We start from the raw sequence: 23,303 nt of genomic DNA on the forward strand, positions 1-23,303 counted from the left end.
CTTTTTGGTGTTCAGGATGATGTTCAACCGTCTGAGCCTCCCTGCCAGGGCTAATTTTTTTTTCCCCTTAAGAGGGTGGGTAAAGTAAATATGTTGAAGCATATTTACAATAGTAATTAATATTCAAGTGAAGAGAAAGAGTAGAGCATAAACAGTGGGTGACATTGGTTTAGAGTAGAGTGAAAAGTGGGAGATAAAATGAAATTAGAGAGGTTGGCAGGGACCAGATTATGTACAGCTTTTAGGATTCGGGGATTTCGTCAGGTTTGTTCTGAGATGAGAAATTAGGATTTTTTTTCTCTCAGCAGGTGAATATTATTATCTGGCATTAAACAAATAAATGGCTGGAGTCATTCACCAAGAGTATAGGGATACACCTGACTTTAAATAAGAAGCTAATACTAATTATTTCTGACAAAAATATCAGTGTTTCCTAGTTTATTTATTTCTTTGACCTGTTTTTTGGAGCCATTGATTTTTCTGACAATAGCTATTCAGCCTGTGATTTCTCTGTAATCCCTGTATTAAAAATAAAACATAGTTTGACTAAGGAAGTCATTAAAGTGTTCAGGTAGTCTAGGTGGTGGGGATACAAGTGTTCATGGTAAAAATTTTTTAGTTTTGATGTGTGTTTGGAAATTTTTATAATAAAAATGTTGGGAAGTTTATTTACATAGGATTTATCTGCTTTTGAAACCTGCTTTTAAAGGGGAAACATTAATTTATAATCAGGTAATGATGATTGTGTACAATATTTTTTAAAGATTGTATTTATTTTTAGAGAGGGGAAGGGAGGGAGAAAGAGAGGGAGAGAAACATCAGTGTGTGATTGCCTCTTGTGCACCCTGTACTGGGGATATGGCCTGAAACCCCAGCATGTGCCCTGACTGGGAATCGAACCAGTAACCCTTTGGTTCACAGGCCAGCATCTAATCCACTGAGACACACCAGCCAGGACTGTTTGTGTACACTGTGTTACGTGAAAGAGGCCAAGACTTGTATAAGTATGATAAATTTTTATGGTATGTCAGTTAAGAATTAAATTCTGCACTGTTTTCCTCACTTGGATTGTACATTACTTCACAGAAGTTTGGGTAAGCCCATTTACATCTTGTGCTGTGTTTTGTTTGTTTGTTTTTTTTTTCTCATAAAATGAATAGATATAATTCCCGATTTATTTATTTTTTAATGTTTTTATAGTGCCTTTCACCTGAGAAGTTCAAGGCACTTTGTAGAACTTCTGCCACACAGCCGTGAGTCTTGCAGCGCATTTGTAAGGTATGTAAATAGAAGCCTTTTCTTTCGTTCTCCTATCCTCATGGAATAGAGATTATTATTCTACATTAATGTAAGTTCTAGGGAATTGTGGGTATATTTCTATTAATGATTTTCTTCACCAATCTTAAAATCTTTATCTTACTCCATAACTTTTCTGTTTGGTCTTATTTTTCTACCTCTTCCTAAGATACTACTCTAACTTCCTTTTTCTCTTCTAAGTACTGTTTCTTTAGACGAAGGTATATTTCCTAACCTCTTTCTTAATCTTCAAGGAGGATGGACTCACCGTATTGCACATACACTTTTCTTGTGGACCATTCCTCTCATCCTGTTCTGTTTTTTTTTTTCATTTCAAGGTTTCATTTTCTTTTATTTATTTATTTATTTATCTTTAGAGGGGAAGGAGAGAGGGAGAGAAACATCAATGTATGGTTGCCTTTTGTGCGACCCCTGCTGGTAGTTAGCTTGCAAGGAACCAGCCTGCAACCCAGGCATGTGCTCTGACTGGGAATTGAACAGCAATCCTCTGTTCAATTTGCAGGCCCGTGCTCAATCCACTGAGCTACGCCAGCCAGGGCTAAGGTTTCATTTTCTTGATTACATAGTTTGGTCATTTTACAGTTTGTTTATCCACAGCCTGTGCTGTGGGTATATCTAATTATCAATAGAAAATGAGCCAACTAGAGAATGAGAAACAGGACAATCCTCCTTACCAGAAGGGTAAGCTGTGGGTCTGGCTTGGGAGGGAGCAATGTTAACAGCAGGTACAACAGCCCCTCCAGCAGCTGTTCAGATATCTTAACCGATTACAAATAAGGGAAATAGTTTTTTAATTTAATGGATACAGTGATGAATGTCCTGGTCTGGTACCATTTTGACCACCTTTTCTTGTTTTCCCTGGGCTCTGTGTGGATTCTCATTTTGTGGGATGGGCTATGTGACGATGAAGGCATACAATGGTAGAGATTTGAGTTAGCTTTGAATTCTTTTTGGTATGTGAGGAGTGGCCAAGCTAGCTTGTCCTTTTTTCATTATTCATTCATTTAACGAATAGTTACTACTGAATAGGTACTATATGCCAGGTGCTGTTCTGGGACACTGAAGAAGACAAGAAGGTCCATACCCTCAGAGTTTTTTTTGTTGTTGTTTTACAATGTATTCCTTAAAACATGAACATTTGGTATGGAACTGAAAAGTCAGTTCGTGTGGAATTACACCATCTATTTTTCTCATTTTATTTATTTTTCTATTTTATCTTCTGTCTTTGTTTTTCCCTATGTTTATTTTTTTCTATTTACTTTTGTAAAATTCACTGACAAAGGGAAAGCACATCAGCTGTTCATAATCACAAAAACATCAATAACCTTGCTCATAGAAGTTTTATTCCTTTTTTCCATTAAGAAAAGAACAGCTACATGTTTATCAGTCTTTTCATTTTTATTTAAAAAATTTTTAAAGTTAATTCTGGTTGGGACTGGCTGGCGTAGCTCAGTGGATTGAGCGCAGGCCTGTGAACCAAAGGATCGCCGGGTAGATTCCCAGTCAGGGCACATGCCTGGGTTGCAGGCAAGGTCCCCAGTAGGGCCATGTAAGAAGCAACCACACACTGATGTTTCTCTCCCTTTCTCTCTCCCACCCTTCCCCTCTCTTTAAAAGTAAATAAATAAAATCTTTAAAAAATTGTTAATTATGGTTAGAATACAATATATTAGTTTCAGGTGTACAATATAGTAATTTGACATCTGTATACCTTACGATGTGCTCACCACACTAAGTCTAGTAATCATCTGTCACTGCAAACTTAGAAAGTATTATTGACTATATTCCCGTTCACCTTTTTCACCCATCCCACCACCCCCTTCTCCTCTGGCACCCATCAGTTTGATCTGTTTCTGTGAATCTGTTTTTGTTTTGTTTGTTCTTTTTTTTTTTTTTTAGATTCCACATATAAGTGAAATCATATGGTATTTGTCTTGCTCTGTCTGGCTTACTTAGCATAGTAACACTCTAGGTCCATGAATGTTGTTGTAAATGGCAAGATTTCATTCATTTTTATTGCTGAGTAATACTGCATTTGTATATACCACATCTTCATCCATTTATTGATGGACACATAGGTTGCTTCTGTATCTTGGCTATTATAAATAATGCTGCAATGAACGTAGGGGCGCACAGAATTGTTATCCTAGTCGAGAAGACTGATGATAGACAAGTAAGGGATGGGCTTGTCATTTTTTACGGAATAGGAAAAAGGCTTGAAGGGCTGAAGCTTAGAGAACAAGTGAAAGGCATGGAATTGAAATAAAGTCTCCTAGGTAGGCAGGGGCCAGATCTTATAGCAACTGGTAATTTAGAGTTTGTATTCAGAGTGCATTGGGAAGCCATTAAAGGGTTTTTATAATGGAAAAGTGATGTCTGATTTGTTTATATTTTGGGCGGTTCCACAGAGAGTAGACTATAGCAGCAAATTTCAGCCAGTGCGCCACAGCACACTGGTGTGCCACAAGAATTTGTAAAACATGCACTACCTGACAGTTTAGTCAGGGGCACTGACCTTTTTTCTCTTAGATTGTCAGATAAAAAATCATAACACAATAGTTGTCTGGTGTGAATGTGTCAAAATTACACCTATTTTTCTGTCAGATCGGCAAAAAATACATGTTTTTGTGTGCTTCAGAATTTTAGTAAGTAGTTTGTGTGCCATGAAATGAAAATGGTTGAAAATCACTGGGCTATATAGGGAGGCCAATATGGAAGCAGAGATTTATTGGAGGCTCTTTAAATCCAGTGACAAGGTCCTGGCTGGTGTAGTTCAGTGGATTGAGCGCGGGCCTGCGAACCAGACGATCACGGTTCAATTCCCAGTCAGGGCACATGCTTGGGTTGCAGGCCAGTTTCCGGCAGGGGTCAGTTCCCTGCAGGGGATGCACCAGAAGCAACCATACATTGATGTTTCCTTCCTCTCTCCTTCCCTTCCCCTCTAAAGATAAATAAATAAAATATTTTAAAAAAAAATCCAGTGACAGATGATGGCATTGGTAGGGATGGTAATAATGGAGATGGTGGGACTTATGATACACAGGAAAGATGTGCTGACAGGCTTTGCTGATAAATTGCAAGATGTGGCTGTTTGAAGCCCTGATCCATGGCAGAGATTAGCCCAATGCAACTGCTGGGTATAGGACAACTAGCCTAGCACCAGTGGGCGTGGTACCAGTGGGTGTGGTACTTTGTTGTTCCTCGATGCTTGCAGTGGCTCCTGTAAGTAGCTTCAAGTAACACATGGGGGTATTTTGATTGATGGCCTCTCTTATAGGAGGGCAGAGTATTTTCAAAGTTGTTTTCTCAATTGTTCGTTTCAACATTCTTGCATTAAAAAACAAAAGTAAAGTTATGCTTTTGATCTGTAGGTTCGCTTAAACCAGAATATTTACCAGAAATGCTTTTGGCCATGTCATTACAAAGGAGTTTTACCATAGAAGAGGTATATATGTGTATCCCTCTCTTTAAGCAGTTAATTTTATTTTGCTGAGCCTCAGAACCTAGGTCTATGGAATGAAGACACCCATTTAGTAGGAATTGTAGATGAAATAGTGCCCGAGGAGCACAATGCTCAATGCACATTAGTTTGTTTACTCCCTTAGTAAATACTCTTTTTCTAACAGCTAGTGCCTCCTTCAAGAGTATTTTTCTTTCAGGGTATCAGTACATGGTCTTTACGTAATGACTACTTGCTTTCAAAGTGACAAATAATGATTTTACTAATAGGAAGCTTAGCCCTGGCTGGTGTAGCTCACTGGATTGAGCCCTGGCCTGCAAACCAAAGGATCATGGTTCGATTCCCAGTCAGGTCACATGCCTGGGTTGCAGGCCAGTTCCCAGCAGGGGATGTAGGAGAGGCAACCATACATTGATATTTCTTTCCCTCTCTCCTTCCCTTCCCCTCTAAAGATAAATAAAATCTTTTTAAAAAGGAAGCTTAAAATTACACGTATTTATTTACTGCCACCTGAGCAAATCAGAAACAGGACGTGTTTGGTGTTTCCATTTTCAGTAAATATTAGCATCAGAGGTGGCACCTCTCCAACAAATAGAAAAGTAGATGGTGGGTTGGAGATTTTTTTTGTTGCCACCTCTTGTCACCAACTTTTATAACTGAAGGGTTCTTGAATGATTTCTAATTCATGTCAACTCATCCACACTCATGTTTTGGAATTGTGGCTGAAGAGTCTTTAATCTTGAAGTCAGAAGCATTTATTTATCATGTACCAGCTATATATACCCTTCATTTACCTTTGAGCCTTATTGGTTTTTTTTTTAAGATTTTATTTATTTATTTATCTTTTAGAGGGGAAGGAAAGAGGGAGAGAAACATCAATGTATGGTTGCTTTTCGTGCATCCCCTGCTGGGAGTTGGCCTGCAGGGAACTAGCCTGCAACCCAGGCATGTGCCCTGACTGGGAATCGAACTGCGATCCTCTGGTTCGCAGGCCCACGGCTCAATCCACTGAGCTACACCAGCCAGGGCTTGAGCCTTATTGTTTAGAAATTGTTTTTTCATTCATTAAGTTTTCCAGTTTTTGGAATCCTGCATCCTGACCATAATTCCTACAACAAAACTCCCTAACTTAAGGGAAAATGTCCTGAACCACTTTGTCATTTTAGTAGGGGTTGGGGCCAGGGGTGGTGGGGAAAGAAAAAACTCATGGCCTTGACAACAGTGGCGAATTGGGCAGGGCCAGGTGGGGTGGAGAGAGGGGATGGAGGGGATAAATGATAATGGGTGGAGACTTGATTGGGTTGGTGAGCTCAGAGTACACTGTACTGGTGCTGTGTTGTTCACCTGTATAACTTGGTTAACCAGCATCATCCGAGTGAATTCACTAAAAAGTGGGGGAGCAGTCCCCACATAAAAACTGATGGTTTTGCCCTGACTAGTATGTGTGTCTTCCCACAAAGCAAAAGATCGTGGGTTCAGTTCCCTGTCAGGGAGCATGTCTAGGTTGCAGGTTTGGCCTCTCTTTGGGGGCACATACGTGAAGCAGCTGAATAATGTTTCTCTCTCACATCAATGTTTCTTTCCCTCTCCCTCCCTTAACCCCCCTTCTAAAAAATAAATAAACAAAAGGATCTCTCTTTTGTTTAATTTTGGCTTTTGGGTTTGTAGGTTTTGTTGTTGTTGTTTTTTTACAAGAAAGAGGGACAAAACATAGGTTTTAATCCTCTGAAACTCCTGGCTGCTGTAAAAGAGATTAATTACTTTATTTTTTTTTAATATTTTATTTATTTGTCTTTTTAGAGGGGAAGGGAAGGAGAGAGGAAAGAAACATCAATGTATGGTTGCTTCTCGTGCATCCCCTGCAGGGAACTGGCCTGCAACCCAGGCATGTGCCCTGACTGGGAATCGAACTGCGATCGCCTGGTTCGCAGGCCCGCGCTCAATCCACTGAGCTACACCAGCCAGGGCTCCTAATTACATTACTTTAAATAATTTTTTGACATTTTGATAATTTTTCTTAGAGGAAAAAGAAAGAAAAAAATTTTTGACTTGAAGCATATGCTTGCAATTCTACTTATGTGTGCATTGTTAATTTCACCTTATTCTCATTGCAGTCATGTTCCTATGGTGCTGATGAGTTGTTCTCCATTGCCTCTTCCATGGACCCCCATAGAGCAAATGATACATCAGTTTTCTGGTGTACTTTTACATCACCCTATTGTTTGTTATTTAGGTTTTGAGAGTCTAAGGAAATACATTTATGGTGGATATTTAATGTTGTAATGATACGGTTTTTTGCCACAAAATAATTTTATTACACTATTAGGCAGTTTTGTTGGAAATACTGTATTCAGAGTTTTTTTCTGGAAGATTTTTCCTCGATGAAATCTCTTTTAAGTTTTTCAGTTATTCAGAAGGAAGGTTTATCTTTTGAAAGTCTTAAGTGCAGTAAAGAAAGGCAGCAGAATATTTTAGGTAGGAGCATGGACTCTGAAGAAAGGATGACGGTTAAGTACTAATTCTTATACTTCATAGCTTATGTTTCTGGACAGTAATGTGACTCATTGTAACTCAGTTTCTTTTTCTATAGAATGGGTGATAATGGAATGCTGTGAGAGTTCTGTGGGAGAGAAAGACTTAGCCCCAGAGCCAGCTATGTAGCCCTGCAACTTTGGTTACTCAAATCACATTTTAGAGTCCCTAATAATCAAACTTCTTTAATATGATTTGGAAGAGGTTGTTTTGGTTGTCTGTTTTGGGGTGAAGTATTGTCCTAAGAATTAAGACTTGGGGAAATACAACAGAGCTCATTATTGGGTCACTGATGCTTAGGAGCAGTGATTCCCAAACTTGGTATCAAATTTGCAAAACCGGAAACACTTTGGGAAGGTTTTTTGTTGTTTTTTATCATCTTCATTCAGGTATAATTTGCATACAATAAATATACCTATTCAGTACGGGAAATGTAAAAGCTAAAGAACTTAAGACACATGGGCATGAACTAAAGGGGGGGAATGTGGGTGGGAGAGGGTGTGCAGGGTAGAGGGGAATGAAGGGGGGAGAATGGGATAACTGTAATAACATAATCAATAAAATATATTTAAAAATATACCTATTTAAATGACAGCTTGATAAGTTTTAATAAATACATGCATCTGTGTACCTGTTATCCAATCAAGATACAGAATGTTTGCTTTGGAAGCTTTGAAGTTTTCTATTTTTAACTAGTTTTATTTTATTTATTTATTTATTTATTTTTAGTTTGGTTTTTTTTTAAATATGTGCACTTTATTGTCGGTGGGACTGTCAAATGGTATAGACACTGTAGAAAGTAGTGTGATGGTTCCTCAAAAAATTAATCCAGCAGTTCCACTTTTGGTGGGTATACTGTATTTTGCAATGTATAATGCTTATTCTCCCCCCCAAAAAAAATTTTTTTTACATTTTTATTTATTTAGAGGGGAAGGGAAGGAGAGAGGGAGAGAAACATTAATGTATGGTTGCCTCTCATGTGTCCCTTGTTGGGAACTGGCCTGCAACCCAGGCATGTGCCCCACTGGGAGTCAAACTGCGACCCTTTGGTTTGCAGGCCTGCGCTCAATCCACTGAGCTATTCCAGCTAGGGCTTTTTGCCGGAAAAATAAGTATGTACATTAAACATAGTAGCACTAAATTCTGTATCTATAGAAATATTTTTAATTATTTTATTTATACTTATGCATTAAAAGTGTAACTCTAGAAAGATAATGTTATCCATATGTTCAAAAATAAGTGCTAAAATTCTTTTGTGATACAAAAAACAAGTACCTAAATATAGATTTAAATATTCCATTAGAAAGAGTCCTGCCTGGTATAGCTCAGTGGGTTGAGCACGGGCCTGCAAACCAAAAGGTTGTCGGTTCAATTCCCAGTCAGGAGGGCACATGCCTGGGTTGTGGGCCAGATCCCCAATTTGGGGCGTGTAAGGGGCAACCACACAGTGATGTTTCTCTCCCTCTTTCTCTTTCCTTTCTCCCCTCTCTAAAAAAAATAAATAAAATATTTAAAAAATTTTAGCCCTGGCTGGTGTGGCTCAGTGGATTAAGTGCTGGTTTGTGAACTAAAGGGTCTTCAGATTCCCAGTCAGGTCACATGCCCGGGTTGCTACAGGACCCCCAGTGGGGGGACACACGAGAGGCAGCCACACACTGATGTTTCTCTCTCTCTCTCTCTAAAAATAAAGATTTTTTTAATGGATATTCTTCCTACCGCAGAGCTCAGTTCTCCTGTCATAGTATTGCTTCCTTGGGGGTTTTAAGAATGTCTTTAGAGCAAGGGGATTGATAAAGCATAAATATGAAACAGTGCAGAAGGGGTAGAGCATGAAAATGAAACCTTTCTTGTATCTCAGCTTCCCAAGGCCCTTGCTTCAGAGAAAAACATGTCACTGCATCTTATGTATCCTTCTAGAGATAGTGTCTATATGTATAATATACTTTTCCTTTTTTAGGTACAGACTTGCTGCTCATCACGCTGTTATGCATCTTATTCTTTCCCCTTAACAATAAGTCTTGGTGATTATTTGGCAAGATATTTCGAAGTATACACTGTGGAAAATAGTTTGATGATTTCTCAAATAGTTAAATACAGAATTACTGTATGACCCAGCAGTTCCATTCATTCCTAGGTATATACCCCAAAGAATTGAAAATAGGTACTCAAACAAACACTTGTACATAAATGGTCATAGCAGCAATAAGCCAAAAGTTGGAAACAATCCAAATGTCTATCAACAGGTAATGGCTAAAGAAGTGTGCTGTATACCATACAAGGGAATATTATTTGGCCACTTAAAAAAGATGAAGCACTGATACATGCTACAACATGGATGAACTTCGAAAGCATTATGCGAGTAAATGAAGCCAGACACAAAGGCCACACATTATATACCATTTATATGAAATATCTAGAATAGGTAAATCCATAGAGACAGAAAGCAAATTGGTGGTTGCCAGGTACTGGGGGAGGTACTGAAATGGGGGCTGACTGCTTAATGGGTGTGGATTTTCTTTAGTGGTGATGAAAATGTTTTGGAACTGGATAGTGTTGGTGGGTGCACAGCATTGGTAATGCACTAAACATCACTGAAATTGCACACTGTAAACGATTAACACTGTTACGTGATCTTCACCTCAGTTAAAAAAAATTTAAATGGGCGTTCAGGCCCCACCCTGAAGAGTTTTTAGTATTCTAATTGTGGAGCCTTGAGAGGAATAAAGATGTTTGTGCCAGAATGTATAGTGCCTGGCTGAGCATTGTCATCGCTGAAAAACTCTAACAGGTCATTAGGTACCTCGGTGGGGCTACTACCTTGTAGTTCATTCTTCTCTGGTTGGGGCAGTGTAGTGGAGTTAGGCTGCACAAAGTCCAGTCCTGATTCTGTGCATCCATTTAAGGTTAACCTTGGAATATTGAAGTGGTTGATAGGATGCCCAGAAGGTATGTCCCTTCAGCAGTGTTTCCTGCCCTTCCACCTCCCAAAGAATTTAAGTCTGGGTGACTCAGCTGGCATTATATTGGAGGCTTTGTCACCCTCCTCTGCTTGCCTTTACCTGTGTTTGGTGTGCTGCCCTCACTCTCCAAGGACCCTTGAACAAGCTTCAAACCTTGGCAACTGTTTAATCAATAGGGCCACATAATGGCAATACCAAGCTTAAGCTCATTACGAACAAATGGACAGATGGTAGTTTGGGCCTTTTTGCCAGAGGTTTCCCTATGTAGTCTGTAAACAAAATAAATGGCTTTATGTTTCCAATTTAGTTTCCCAAATGTTTAGTGGTGTTTCCTGTGTGCCAGGCACAGTCCTGGGTGTGGGTGAGCCTGGAGTTTCTAAGACAGGTTTCTGCCCACTGCATTGAAACCATTGAAATATGGGGTGTTGTGTATGTGTGTGTGTGGGGGTTGTTTGTTTGTTTGTTTGTTTTGGTCCTCTGGCTTAATAAAGCAGTATGTATTCTGTTCATTTAAGATACATATTTAACAAAGGGTAGAAACTGGGAGAATGGAGGGTATTAGAAAAGGGTGTGTCTATAAAAAGGATACATTTTCTTTCTGCCAGGTATATTTGAACAAAAATTTGATTGTAGTTTGGTTGTTACTTTTAGGACTGTTTGGAGAAAAGGCTGAATTTTGACCTTTATTTTCAGCTTTATGGTTCTGATTTAGCTTTACTTCAAGAGGATGCATTGTAGGACAAATTTTAAACTCCTGGGATTCATGTGTGTTTAGGGAAAGGCAGTATTGGTCTTGTAGAAAAATTGACATCTTAGACAACTAAAGTAGCATCATTGTGTTCTTAATAACTGAAGTTTACTTCTTTAAGCTTTAAAGCTTGTTTTTGCAGCATATGACTTCTTTTTTCTGTCTTATAGTATCTGGGTCTTCAGCTTCCATGTATAATGGTTGAGGTGTTTCCTTCTAAAGGATTTTTGAGGTCTGTCCTTGGAGGCTGTTGCCCCAGTCTAGGACTTTGGCATGGCCTGAATGATATTTCCCTCCTCATTTTACATTTCTGAGCCCAGTTAGCAGGGTTTTTTCTGTTTCCTACCTTTTTGTCAAAGGCCATACCTCTTCTCATCCAAGCGTGTATTTTTTTAAATTACTGTGAACTGAGCTACTGGCCAGTTAGACTTAAACAGTTGTCTAAGATAAGAAATGAGTTCAGAGGGGGATTCTGGGTTTGTTTTTTAAAGATTCAAAAAAAATATTTATTTTTAGAGTGAGGGTAAGGGAAGGAGAAAGCAGGAGAGAAACATCAATGTATGGTTGCCTTTTGTGCGTCCCCTGCTGGGAGTTGGCCTGCAGGGAACTGGCCTGCAACCCAGGCATGTGCCCTGACTGGAAATCGAACTGTGATCCTCTGCTTCACAGGCCCGCGCTCAGTCCACTGAGCTGCACCAGCCAGGGCATGGGTGGAAGTTTTTATGTATGCTAGGATTATTATTAATGAAATTCACAGGATTTAAAGAAAAATATTTTGTTTTTAGAGAGAGAGGAAGGGAAGGAGAAAGAGGAGAGAAACATCAGTGTGTAGTTACCTCTCACGTGGCCCCACTGGAGACCTGGTCTGCAACCCAGGCATGTGCCCTGACTGGGAATTGCACTGGAGACCCTTTTGTTTGCAGCCCGCATGTATCCACTGAGCTACACCAGCCAGGGCATGAAATTCACAGGATTTTTATGTGTCTTAAAATTGCTTTTTAAATTTTCAAGTTTAGTTTCCAAAAGACTAGACATTACTTTTTAATAGTCTACCATAATTATAACAATAATTTATTTGGAGAGAAATTTAAAAATTTTAATTGGATTACATAATTGAAATATATAGATGTCAACAGGATAAGTCTTATTTACTCAATTTCTAATCTGTGTGTCCAGTGTTTAATGAATGCTGGAAAAAAATAAAAATTAAATCATGTCCAAAGCCATGTTGTAGTAAATTATTTTATTTCATGGTTGGTTGAGAAATGGTAGAAAGCTTGCTGTAATCAAGCTTGCATAATTAGTCCCTTTGAAGAATTATGAGGTAAAATTACAATTATCTCAAGTATGTTGAATTAGTAATTTTTAAAGTGGTGATTATTTTATCTGCATGGAAATTTATTCATTATCTTTCCAAAACACTATAAAGATCTTGATCCAGCAGAGGCAGTAGTTACTCAGTCAAATTATTTCTCCTGTTTTTGGCTTGACAGCTGTCTTGTGCTTGCTTATAACAAATGTTTGGCTAATAAATGTCTGTGTAATACACTTATTGTAACCTGGTAACACCATTTCAAACATCTTTGGTGGCTCTTTATGTACCAAATATAAGCTAAAAATTGTGAGTAGAGGCAGATTTATGGTGAGCCTATGAAAATAAGTACTGAAAAATGTGTGGACCCTAAACAAGTTATCAAAATTACTCGGCTAAAAGAAAGCGGAAAAATGCCCTAAAAATGAAAAAAGAACTTTTGAGATGAAAAATATTATTCAACTAATTTAGGTTGTGGAATTTAAATTACTGTCCTGGAGTTTAAGCACACCACACTCAATCCCCAACTCACCTAATTTAAAACCTATTTTGTTTTAATTTCCCAAGAGAAACAGTAGTAGGGACTCTGTCCACTTCTCTGAGTTAACAGCATGGCTGTGAGTGATGGAAAAATCAGATTTGAGGGCACTGGAAAAGGTACTTTAAAAGTACTAAGAGGCCCTGGCTATTGTGGCTTCATTGGAGTGTCATCCTGTAAACCGACAGGTCACAGGTTTCATTCCCGGTCAGGGCACATGCCTAGGTTGCAGTTTCAATCCCCAGTCGAGTCATGCAGTCAGTCAGTGTTTCTCATGCTGATGTTTCTCTGTCTCCTTCTATTGTATTCTCTTCTCTCTAAAATCAATAAGCATGCCCTCCAGTGAGGATTTAAAGAAAAATATGTTGAGAGGAGGGTGTGTGTGTTTAACACAAATTGGCAGTAGCTTAAGGTGTTTATAACCACCATACAGAGAATTATAAAAATCACAAACTCATTTGATGTTCAAAACCTCAACTGAACTGATGAGGTTGTTTAGTCTTTATCCTACTTAGTGTGAATATTCATTTATTTTACTAATTACACTGTTAACCCATTGGGTGTGTTACAGAATGTTTAGAATTTGCACCGTATTACCTTTCTAAAATCTGAAGATTGCTGAATTTAGAAACATTGGACCTAAAGATTCATGGGCCTTTAGTTCTGGGCAGTGAAAGATAAAACACAACACTACACACACACACACACACACACACACACCCATACCCACCCATGCGTGCACACAGTCTTTTGGGGGAGAAGGCCCAGCCATTGTTAATATAACAAGAAAGGTTTGCGTGACATCCACGTAACTTGGCAGCCAAGGAAAGTGGACTGGAATGCACATGTGTGAACAACTTTATTGTACTAGTTAGTCAGTGGGGGCAGTAGATGTCATTGAGCTGTGTGGCTGTCACATTAAAAATTACTGAGCAAGTAGAGCAATGAATCTGTCACATTTTGCATTAAGTGTGAACATGCCTCCTCAGAAACTATTCTGATGATTCAGAATGCTTTCGGGGACGATGCAGTGAGTGCAGTGCAAATGCAAATGTGGCGCAAATGCTTCAAAGATGGTCGAGGGCCTCTTGAAAGGGATCCACGTTCTGGAAGGCCTACAACAAGCAGAACACCTGTGAATGTTGAACATGGCCAGACAGCAGTCAACAAAGGTCAGCCACTGACAGTGCAAGAACTAAAAGCTAATCTGGAGATTCCAAAAACTCCTGTGTCCGCGATTTTGATGTAGGATCTTGGTATGAAATGTGTTGAAGCAAAATTTGTTCTGCAGTATCTGCTACCAGAGCAGAAGGACATTGTGCTACAGTTGGGAGAACTGTGTGAGGTCCCAAGGTGCCTACCTCAAAGGGGACTGAGGCTTGCTTCATTGTCCTATGTACAATGAAGTGTTTTTGTATCTGTTACAAACATCTCTATTTTTCATATTACATGGCTGGGCTGGATACTTTTTGGACAGAGTATGCACACGTGTTTTTAAATGAGAAGGAAGAAGTTGGGATGAAGTATGCATAGGACATGCACTTTGGAAAAACAATTAGTTGCTAGACTGGCAAAAGTTTCATTTTGGAAAAAATAACTGGTCTTCAAATTCTGGAATTTGAAGGTTAGAGTTACTAATTTGTCCATATAAGACCTAAGTAGCCTGGCTGGTACAGCTCAGTGGATTGAGTACAGGCCTGTGAACCAAAGGGTCGCAGGTTTGATTCCCAGTGGGGGCCATGTGAGAGGCAACCACGCATTGGTGGATTCTCTCCCATTCTCTCTCCCTCCCTTTCCCCTCTAAGTAAATAAGTAAAAATCTTTTTTAAAAAAAGACTTAAGTAATAATGACAGACATTGTTAAACACTGACCTATTTTCAGTATAGGTAAGCTCTTTTGTGTAATATCTTATTTAATTTTCACACCAATCCTATTTAGAAGGTTCTATTGTCCACTCAACAGATTAGGAAGCTAGTTGTAAAAGGACACAAAGCTAGTGAGTGACAGAGCCCAGATTAACTCTCAGATAGCGTAGCTCCTCGTGCACTGCTATAAATGGCTTTCATTTTACTCTTTTGCCACCTACAACTGAAATTAATTTTTAGTAGAACCTATTACTCTGGCTAGTCTGCATGGGACCTATCCACATAATATTTCTGGTTTTATTTGAGTAGTCTGTATGGTAGATGCTGAATGCTCATGAGACATACCCAGAATGGGACTCAGATTTTGAAAACCAAATGTAATGTTTGGCCAAGTAAGGTTAGTGGTGGTGTTTTGGGTGGGGAGCGGAGAGGTGGTTAAGAAATACCTGCAACTCTGGGATCGTGTGTCAGTCAGCTGGCCTCTTCCAGAATTTGTGGGTGGGGTAGGAATTGGAGTGCATGTGATTATACCTTCCTCCAACTGCAGTGAATAATCATGATCATTAACAGTGATGATGATGCATAAGTTTTAGGCTCTTTCTCTTCTACTTGGGAACATTTAACTACAGTGCAAGAGAGGAATGTTGTAGGCTTTGAAAGACTCTTGGCCTTAAAAAATAGTTACTAGTTAGATTGGGAAAAGTTTCATTTTAGAAAAAACACTATGTTTAGGTAACCTTGAATCTTCTAATTTATGGGAAAACATAGTTTGCAATCTTCAGTACTTTAGCTGTTTATAACAAAGTTATTTTGGATCTCCATAGTGAATCTCTTCATCATAGTTCACAATTGCTACTCTCTAAAATATTACAGGACTACTAGTCTTTTCTTAGGCTTTTACTATATTTAAGGTGATAAGAGCCCTAGTGGGTGTGGCTCAGTGGATTGAGTGCCAGTTTGCAGACCAAAAGGTTGCTGGTTCAGTTCCCAGTCAGGGCACATGCCTGGTTTGTGGGCCAGGTCCCTGGTTGGGGGGCATGCAAGAGGCATCTGATACATGTATCTCTGGCACATTGATGTTTCTCTTTCTCCCTCCTTTCCCCTCTCTCTATAATTAAGTAAATAAAATCTTTTTTTAAGTGGTAAGAGAGACATTTAGTCCCCCTCCCTTATGTACATATATGAATATATAGGGACTAGGGAGTTTTATATACAGTGGCTTACTATTTGTAAGTCTTGTTTGAAAAGAAGTAACTTCCTACTTGAAGAATGAGAGGAAGGCCAATCCAGAAAAGAAGGGAAGTAATTTAGAGGAAGTAAATTTGAAGACCAATATCTAATCTTAGTAACTTGAGCTTTTGAAAGTTTCCTTTCAAAAGGTTAGAGAATTAACTCTTTCTTATACTGACACATTTTTATTCATTAATTTAGGAAGATAAGGTTTCTTATCTTTAATTCCATTACCAAACACATAACTTCTCCTTCAGCACTATTTTGGACCCATTAGCTGTTGTAGGGAATATGGAAATGAAGGTATAGCTATTTTATTGGAGTTTACAGATAATGCTAGGAATTACTTACTTTAAGTGTTTTCCTGCCTGGGTGGCTCAGTTGGAGCATTGTCCTGTGTGCCAAAAGGTTTCAGGTTCAATCCCTGGTCAGGGCACATACCTAGGTTGCAGTTTGGAGCCCCAGTTCGGGCATGTATGGGAGGTGACCTATCTGTTTCTCTCCTAGATGGATGTCTCTTCCTCCATTCCCCCCTCCCTCCCTTTCCTCCATCCCTCCTCCTCCTCCTCCTCCTCCTCCCTCCCTCCCTGAAATCAATAAACATATCTTCAGGTGAGGATTTTTTTTTAAGATTTTTAAATTTATTTATCTTTAGAGGGGAAGGAAAGGAGGAAGGGAGAGAAACATCAATGTATCGTTGCCTCCCATGAGTCCGCTGCTGGGAACTGGCCCACAACCCAGGCATGCACCCCAACTGGGAATCAAACCGCGATTGTTTGGTTCACAGGCCTTCGCTCAATCCACTGAGCCACGCCAGCCAGGGCTAGGATTTTTTTTTTTTTTTTTTGAGGGTAGGAACCATTATTTTCCCCGTTGGTACTGATGAGTACATTCCTTCAGAGGCACAAAGGGTTTAAGTAACTTGCCTGAAGATTGACAGCTGCTTTGAACCCCAGCACCTGGCTCCAGAGCCTTCTCTCTACTGGTGCAAAGTATCAAATGATGTAAGTCTATATAGTTATTTAGGAAACAGCACTGAGTAGACCAAGCACAATAGAAATTCAGAGAAGAAGAAAAATTTATACTGGAGTAGCCAACGAGGCCTCCCTGGGGAGGGTGTAACACTTAGCTGTAAAGGAGATAAAGTGGAGTGCTTAGTGGGACCAATCAGCACCTTGGCAGTGTTAAATTGTGTTTGAACAGTCTTGTTTTACCTTCTTGTATGGAAGAGGAGGTGGACAGTGTTGTATAGGGAAATTGTGTAGGGGGCATACTTAAGCAGACTACAGGAGGTCCGATCCCAAGAAGAAGAATCTTTGCATTTGTACTGCTTTGTCTCTTCCTTTTTACCTAATACATGAATCTTTCCCAGTCAGTGCGTTATTTTACTAAACTCTTCTCAAGAGACTTACCCTCATTCTTTACAGTGTCCAGGACAGATACTGCCTTCTCTGAAGCCTTCTGGCAGAATTGCTTGCTTTTCTCTTTTCATACCAGAGAGGATAACCTTCTGTTACAGTATTTAATTGTGTTGTTTTCTCTAATTGGTTCTTCCAGATAAGACTGCTCTCTAGCACCTAGAACAGGGAATGACCCATGAAAACCTGTTGGTTTGCATTAGATTGATTGTAAGGAAGATAGAATTTTGAGACAAAGCCACTGGACCTGACGTGGAGATGATTGCCATTGTACTGAAGTAGTAGGTGGAAGAGTGTCTGGGGCGGTGGGGGGGGGGGGGTGCTGAGGGATGCGTGGGAGAACTTGCTAGAACTTATCTTTAAATGACCTGATATTTGCTGTAAATTTTTTCTAGAAAAATCATTTATATGAAATAATGGGTGTGTTTTCCTTGGCAGATCCTTATAGCATGTACACACCTAGAACATCAAATAAGAACTCTGTGTCTGCCGACTAGCCATTGGAGAGTTGTTCAGAGTAGCCTTGGTCGGTAGACTTTCTGTGACGATGGACATGTTCTATACCTGAACTGTCCGGTATGATAGTCACATGTGGCTGCTGGGCATTTGAAATGTGGCCAGTGAGACCTGAATTTTAAAAGTTAAACTAGTTAAAATATTAATTAAAAAATTAAAATTGTCACATGTAACTGATGAGTGGCTACTGTGTTAGGCAGTGAAGCTGACAGTACTAGTGTGGGGGTGAATGCAGTCCAAATTTATTTCTTCTCTCTCTCTCTATTAATTTTGGAGGGAGAAAAATATTTGTTGTTCCCTTTATTTAGTCATCCATTGGTTGATTCTTGTATGTGTTTCCTGAATGGGGATGGAACCTACAACCTTGGCATATCAGAACAACACTCTAACCACCTGAGCTGCCCAACCAGGGCCAGACTTTGTCTTTTGAGTTTCTGCTCCAAGCAATGACTCTGCTCCCCTGAATATATCTTTTCACTAATTTAAAATTCCAATTTATATCTATCATTGAAGTCTTTGGCTTTCTTCCTACTTAGGAAAAATATATATATGAGGGAAGTCTTACTTCAGGGTGTTGAGTATGACTTCACAAGTGCTTCTTTTGAAAGGCGAATTGAAGTTCAGTTTTATTTCTGTGTACAGCCACCAGGGTGAATTATACAGTGACTTTGTTCCTTCATTCAGTGAACACTTGGGGAGAGTTTATTGGTGTCTGACACTACTTTCTTGGCATTGGTGATATAAAGATGAATAAAACTATCCCTATCCTAAATTAGCTTTCAGTCTAGTAGGAGGAGTCTTGTTTAAATAGGAATGATTAGCCCTGGCTGGTGTGGCTCAGTGGATTGAGCACTGGCCTGCAAAGCAAAGGTATGTGCCCTAGACTGGTTCAGTTCCCAGTCTAGGGCACATACTTGGGTTGCTGGCGAGATCCCCCAGTAGGAGGCCGTGAGAGGCAACCACACATTGATGTTTCTCTCCTTCTCTCCCACCCTTTCCCTCTGTCTACAAATAAATAAATAAAATCTTTAAAAAATAAATAGGAATGAGCCCTGGCTGGTATTGCTCAGTGGATTGAGCATGGGCCTGTGAATCAAAGGGTTGCCAGTTAGATTCCCAGTCGGGGCACATGCCTGGGTTGCAGGCCAGGTCCCCAGTATGGGGCACACGAAAGGCAGCCACACACTGATACTTCTCTCCTTCTCTTTCTCCTCTTCCCCTCTCTCTAAAAATCAATAAATACAGTCTTTAAAAATAATAATGAAAATAAATAAATAGGAATTATTAAATAGAAGTAATAAATAGGGGTGAGGGTATTAAAAGTGGTTGTGTAGGGAGGAAAAAAAGAAATGGAAGAGGATATCAGAAAAAAAGTGACTTGTCATCTTGAAAGGTAAATATTTGCTAGATAGACAAGAGGCAGGGAGGCTTCCTAGGTATAAGGAAGACATGTCTAGGACCAAAAATGCCTTTACTTTCTACAAAACTGTATTGTGGTGTATTATATTCCATGATAATGGAATAGGTCTAGAGTGGATCGGACCCTTTACCCTGGAGGCTTGGAGATGACCTTTATTCTCAGAGAAGGAAGTTGGGAAATACCACTCTGCAGTGCAGTCCTTGAAACCCAGAAGGTATGCTTGTAGAAGGCTTTGTGATCCGGGTTTCCATTTTTACACTTTGATTTTTGAGCTCATTTTGTATTCTACCATTCTTACCTAACTCCAGATGAAATTGTTACATTAATTTAATTGCTTGGTAAAGCCAACTTGATGTAGAGTGTTACATAGTTATTAATGTGTGATATAAAACAGACTGTAGGTGCTAGATATATTGTCATTGAAATATCTCATGAATCCTGTGGGGTACCTAAGTTAAAGCAGCTTTTTGTTTGTCATTGTTCTAGATAAACTGTAATTAAGCTGTTTTTTAACTTGACCCAAGGATATTTCATTGACTTTAGAGAGAGAGGAAGTTGTGGGGAAAGAAACATCTATGAGTTGCCTCCCATGATACACCCTGGCTGGGAATCAAACTTGCAACCTAGATGTGCGCTCTGTCTAGAAATCGAACTCACATCCTTTAGGTGTACAGGACAACACTCCAGCCAAGTAAGGCCAAGCTAAATTGTTGTTGTTGTTTAATCCCAAATGACAGTGGTGTTTGCAGCATCTTGGCTCTGCTTGTTGCTCTGGACTCTTGAAGAACTGTTGGGTGGTTACTTCACTGTTCTCTATTAAGTATCTTTCTCACTTTGATTCCTTGTTTTCTCCTTTGATTATCTCTTCATATTAATAACCGTAACTTCTTTTAACCTTTCCTGAAGGAATTCTTTTTAGTTTCTCTATGCCACCATTAAAATTTGTAAATTTTCCTTGAAATCCTGAGCCCAAAAGGAAGCTATATGTGTTTCCAGTCCAGTTTTAGTTTCACCTATATTTTCTTGTTGCATGATCACTGTTTCAAACTGTGAACATGCAACACCTTTACCTGGCATCTTTCAGATAAAGCCTAGACTATATCCCAACATGGACTGTCAGGCTGATTGCCTCTGATAGCCTGTGGACACTATAAATGGCATGTAGGTGCAAGGCAGAAAAGGAATGGGAGCCCCTTTCCCTTTGTAGAACTGATTTGCATGGGTATCGTGAATCTGTGTGGAGTGCAGACTTGGGCTAACTAATTTATTTAAGGATTTAGTTGAAGTACACATAACAAAAAAATGACCATCGTAGTCATTTTTAAGGGTACCATTTAATGTTACTGAATACATTCACATTGTCGTACAACCAACACTACCATCTACCCCCATAACTCTTTTCATCTTTTTTTATTATATTTTATCATTTCTGCTATTACAGTTGTCCCAGTTTTTCCCCCTTGATGCCTTCTTTTCATCTTGGAAGTCTAAAACTCTATGCCCATTAAACAAGGACACCATTCTCCCTTCCCCCAACCCCTGGCAACCACTGTTTTGCTTTCTGTATGGTTTTGACTATAGGTAACTCATATAGTGAAATCATATAGTATTTGTCTTTTTGTGACTTGCTTATTTCAGTTAGCATAATGTCCTCAAGATTCATCCATGTTAAAGCATATCACAGAATGTTTGTCCTTTTTAAAGCTGAATAATATTTCATTCTCTGTATCACTTTTTTTAAATAAAAATTTTAAATTATTTATTTATCTTTAGAGGGGAAGGAGAGAGGGAGAGAAACATCAATGTATGGTTGCCTTTTGTGCGTCCCCTGCTGGGAGTTAGCCTGCAGGGAACCAACCTGCAACCCAGGCATGTGCCCTGACTGGGAATTGAACCGCAATCCTCTGGTTCGCAGGCCTGTGCTCAATCCACTGAGCTACGCCAGCCAGGGCTCTCTGTATCACTTTTTGCTTATCCATTTATCAGTTGATGGGGACTTGGGTTGCTTCCATGTTTTGGCTATTGTGAGCAGTGCTGCTATGAACATGGGTGTACAGATACCTCTTCAAGACCCTGCTTTCATTTCTTTTCTTTTTTTTTTTAAGATTTTATTTATTTATTTATCTTTAGAGGGGAAGGAGAGAGGGAGAGAAACATCGATGTATGGTTGCCTTTTGTGCGTCCCCTGCTGGGAGTTGGCCTGCAGGGAACTGGACTACAACCCAGGCATGTGCCCTGACTGGGAATCGAACCTCGATCCTCTAGTTCGCAGGCCCGTGCTCAAGCCACTGAGCTACACCAGCCAGGGCTCTCTGTATCACTCTCTGTATCACTTCATTTCTTTTAGGTATATTCTTAGAGGTGGAATTGCTGGGTCATATAGTAATTGTAGTTCTAATTTTTTCTTTAATATCTATGTACACATTTTTAATTCTACCCAGAGGGTATGTTTATTGATTTTAGAGAGATCAAGAGGAGAGAGGGTAGAGAGAGAAACATCTATGTGTGAGAGAAATATTGATCAGTTGCCTTCCATACATGCCCTGACCAAGCATCAAACGCGCAACTTTTTGGTGCACGGGATGACACTCTGACCAACTGACCCACTCAGCCAGAGCTTAAGCTCTTTTTTTAAAAAAAATATTTTATTTATTTATTTTTAGAGAAAGGGGAAGGAAAGGAGAAAGAGTGGAAGAGAAACATCAATGTGTGGTTGCCTCTCATGTGCCCCCTACTGGGACCTGGCCTGCAACCCAGGCATGTGCCCTGACTGGGAATTGAACCCGTGACCCTTTGCTTCACAGGCCCGTGCTCAATCCACTGAGCTACACCAGCCAGGGCTTAAGCTCTTATTTTTAATCTCCAATCCAATTTAATCTAGGAATACCATAGAATATTGTATAACTGAACTCTAGGCTAAATGAACAACTGCGGTGAACAGTTCCAAAAAGCCTTCTGGAAGCTATTCAGGCAAATATGAGTCAACAATATGGTCACATAAACACAAGGAAATCACCAACTACTGCTATGTGAAATGTAGAGAATTTAATGCTGATGTGTAGCTGTAGTTTACCTCTTTGGGTGCAGGCACAGACCACTTCCACACTGTGCAACTAGATAAGCAAGGTAGGCGGGAGAATAGTCTGTAGTCACTATAGGAAATTATTAGACTTGTAAAAGTAGTGTGAAAGGGCTGACCACTATCTATCAGTCTTTCTGTAGCAGAACTTTCTGAAGCTCAGAATGCCTCAACCCTTTGCTTGACATCATCTGCATCTCAGGGAGAGTAAATAGACTTAAGACAAACTAGCACCAAGAGTTGAAATGTACAGCAAACATACTTGACATTTGGCCTTCTCTTCCTTTGGTATGTAAATAATATTCTAAAAAGAATGTTCAAAAAACTCATAAAAGTCTAGAAAACAAACTGGGAAAAGTGTAAAATATAACAATTATTTAAAACCACAAGACTTCTGATCAACTACATCAAAAATTCAATTAGTTAAGGAGAAATAATTCAGAGTAATCAATCACCCTAAGTTACACATTACTTAATTGATCTTTTACAGTGTCACCAAGGTTTGCTTGGTAGGCGAAGGAGAGAAGGGCACTAAAAGCTACAGGGAGGCAGACAAGACAGTGGAGTAGAAATTGGGTTCTGGAACAGGTTGCTTATCATTTATTATTAGTGTAGTGTCCAAATCTACCCCTTATGGCCTAGCTGTGTGAGTGTGGACAAGTTAGTCTTTCGGTGCTTCAGTTTCCTTATCTGTATAATGAGAATATTAGGTTCTTAATAGAGTAGTTATGAGGATTAAATGTTAATATAAAGTAACGAGTTTGTGACAACATTCTTTATATATGCTATTTTTGGCATTTTTCTCTGTTGTTTTCTGCATTGAGGTGGCAGACATGCCTTCTCTGCCTTTTAACTAAATATCCATGGTTCTAGGTATAAAAAAAGGAGAAAGGAAGTTGAAGGAAGG

General features: G+C 39.4%; 1 protein-coding gene across 1 annotated transcript in view; it reads left to right on the forward strand.

Annotated features, from left to right (window-relative positions):
• RHOA (ras homolog family member A) overlaps positions 1-23,303 on the forward strand; it is a 47,535-nt gene that overhangs the window by 3,540 nt on the left and 20,692 nt on the right. The window contains exon 2 of the mRNA XM_037049722.1: positions 1,201-1,278. The gene's annotated coding sequence lies outside the window, so the exon portion shown is untranslated. The remainder of the gene's footprint in view (positions 1-1,200; positions 1,279-23,303) is intronic.

This window comes from Sturnira hondurensis, unplaced genomic scaffold (genome assembly GCF_014824575.4).
Source record: "Sturnira hondurensis isolate 20B ecotype Veracruz unplaced genomic scaffold, ASM1482457v3 Scaffold0006496, whole genome shotgun sequence".
Lineage (NCBI taxonomy): Eukaryota > Metazoa > Chordata > Mammalia > Chiroptera > Phyllostomidae > Sturnira > Sturnira hondurensis.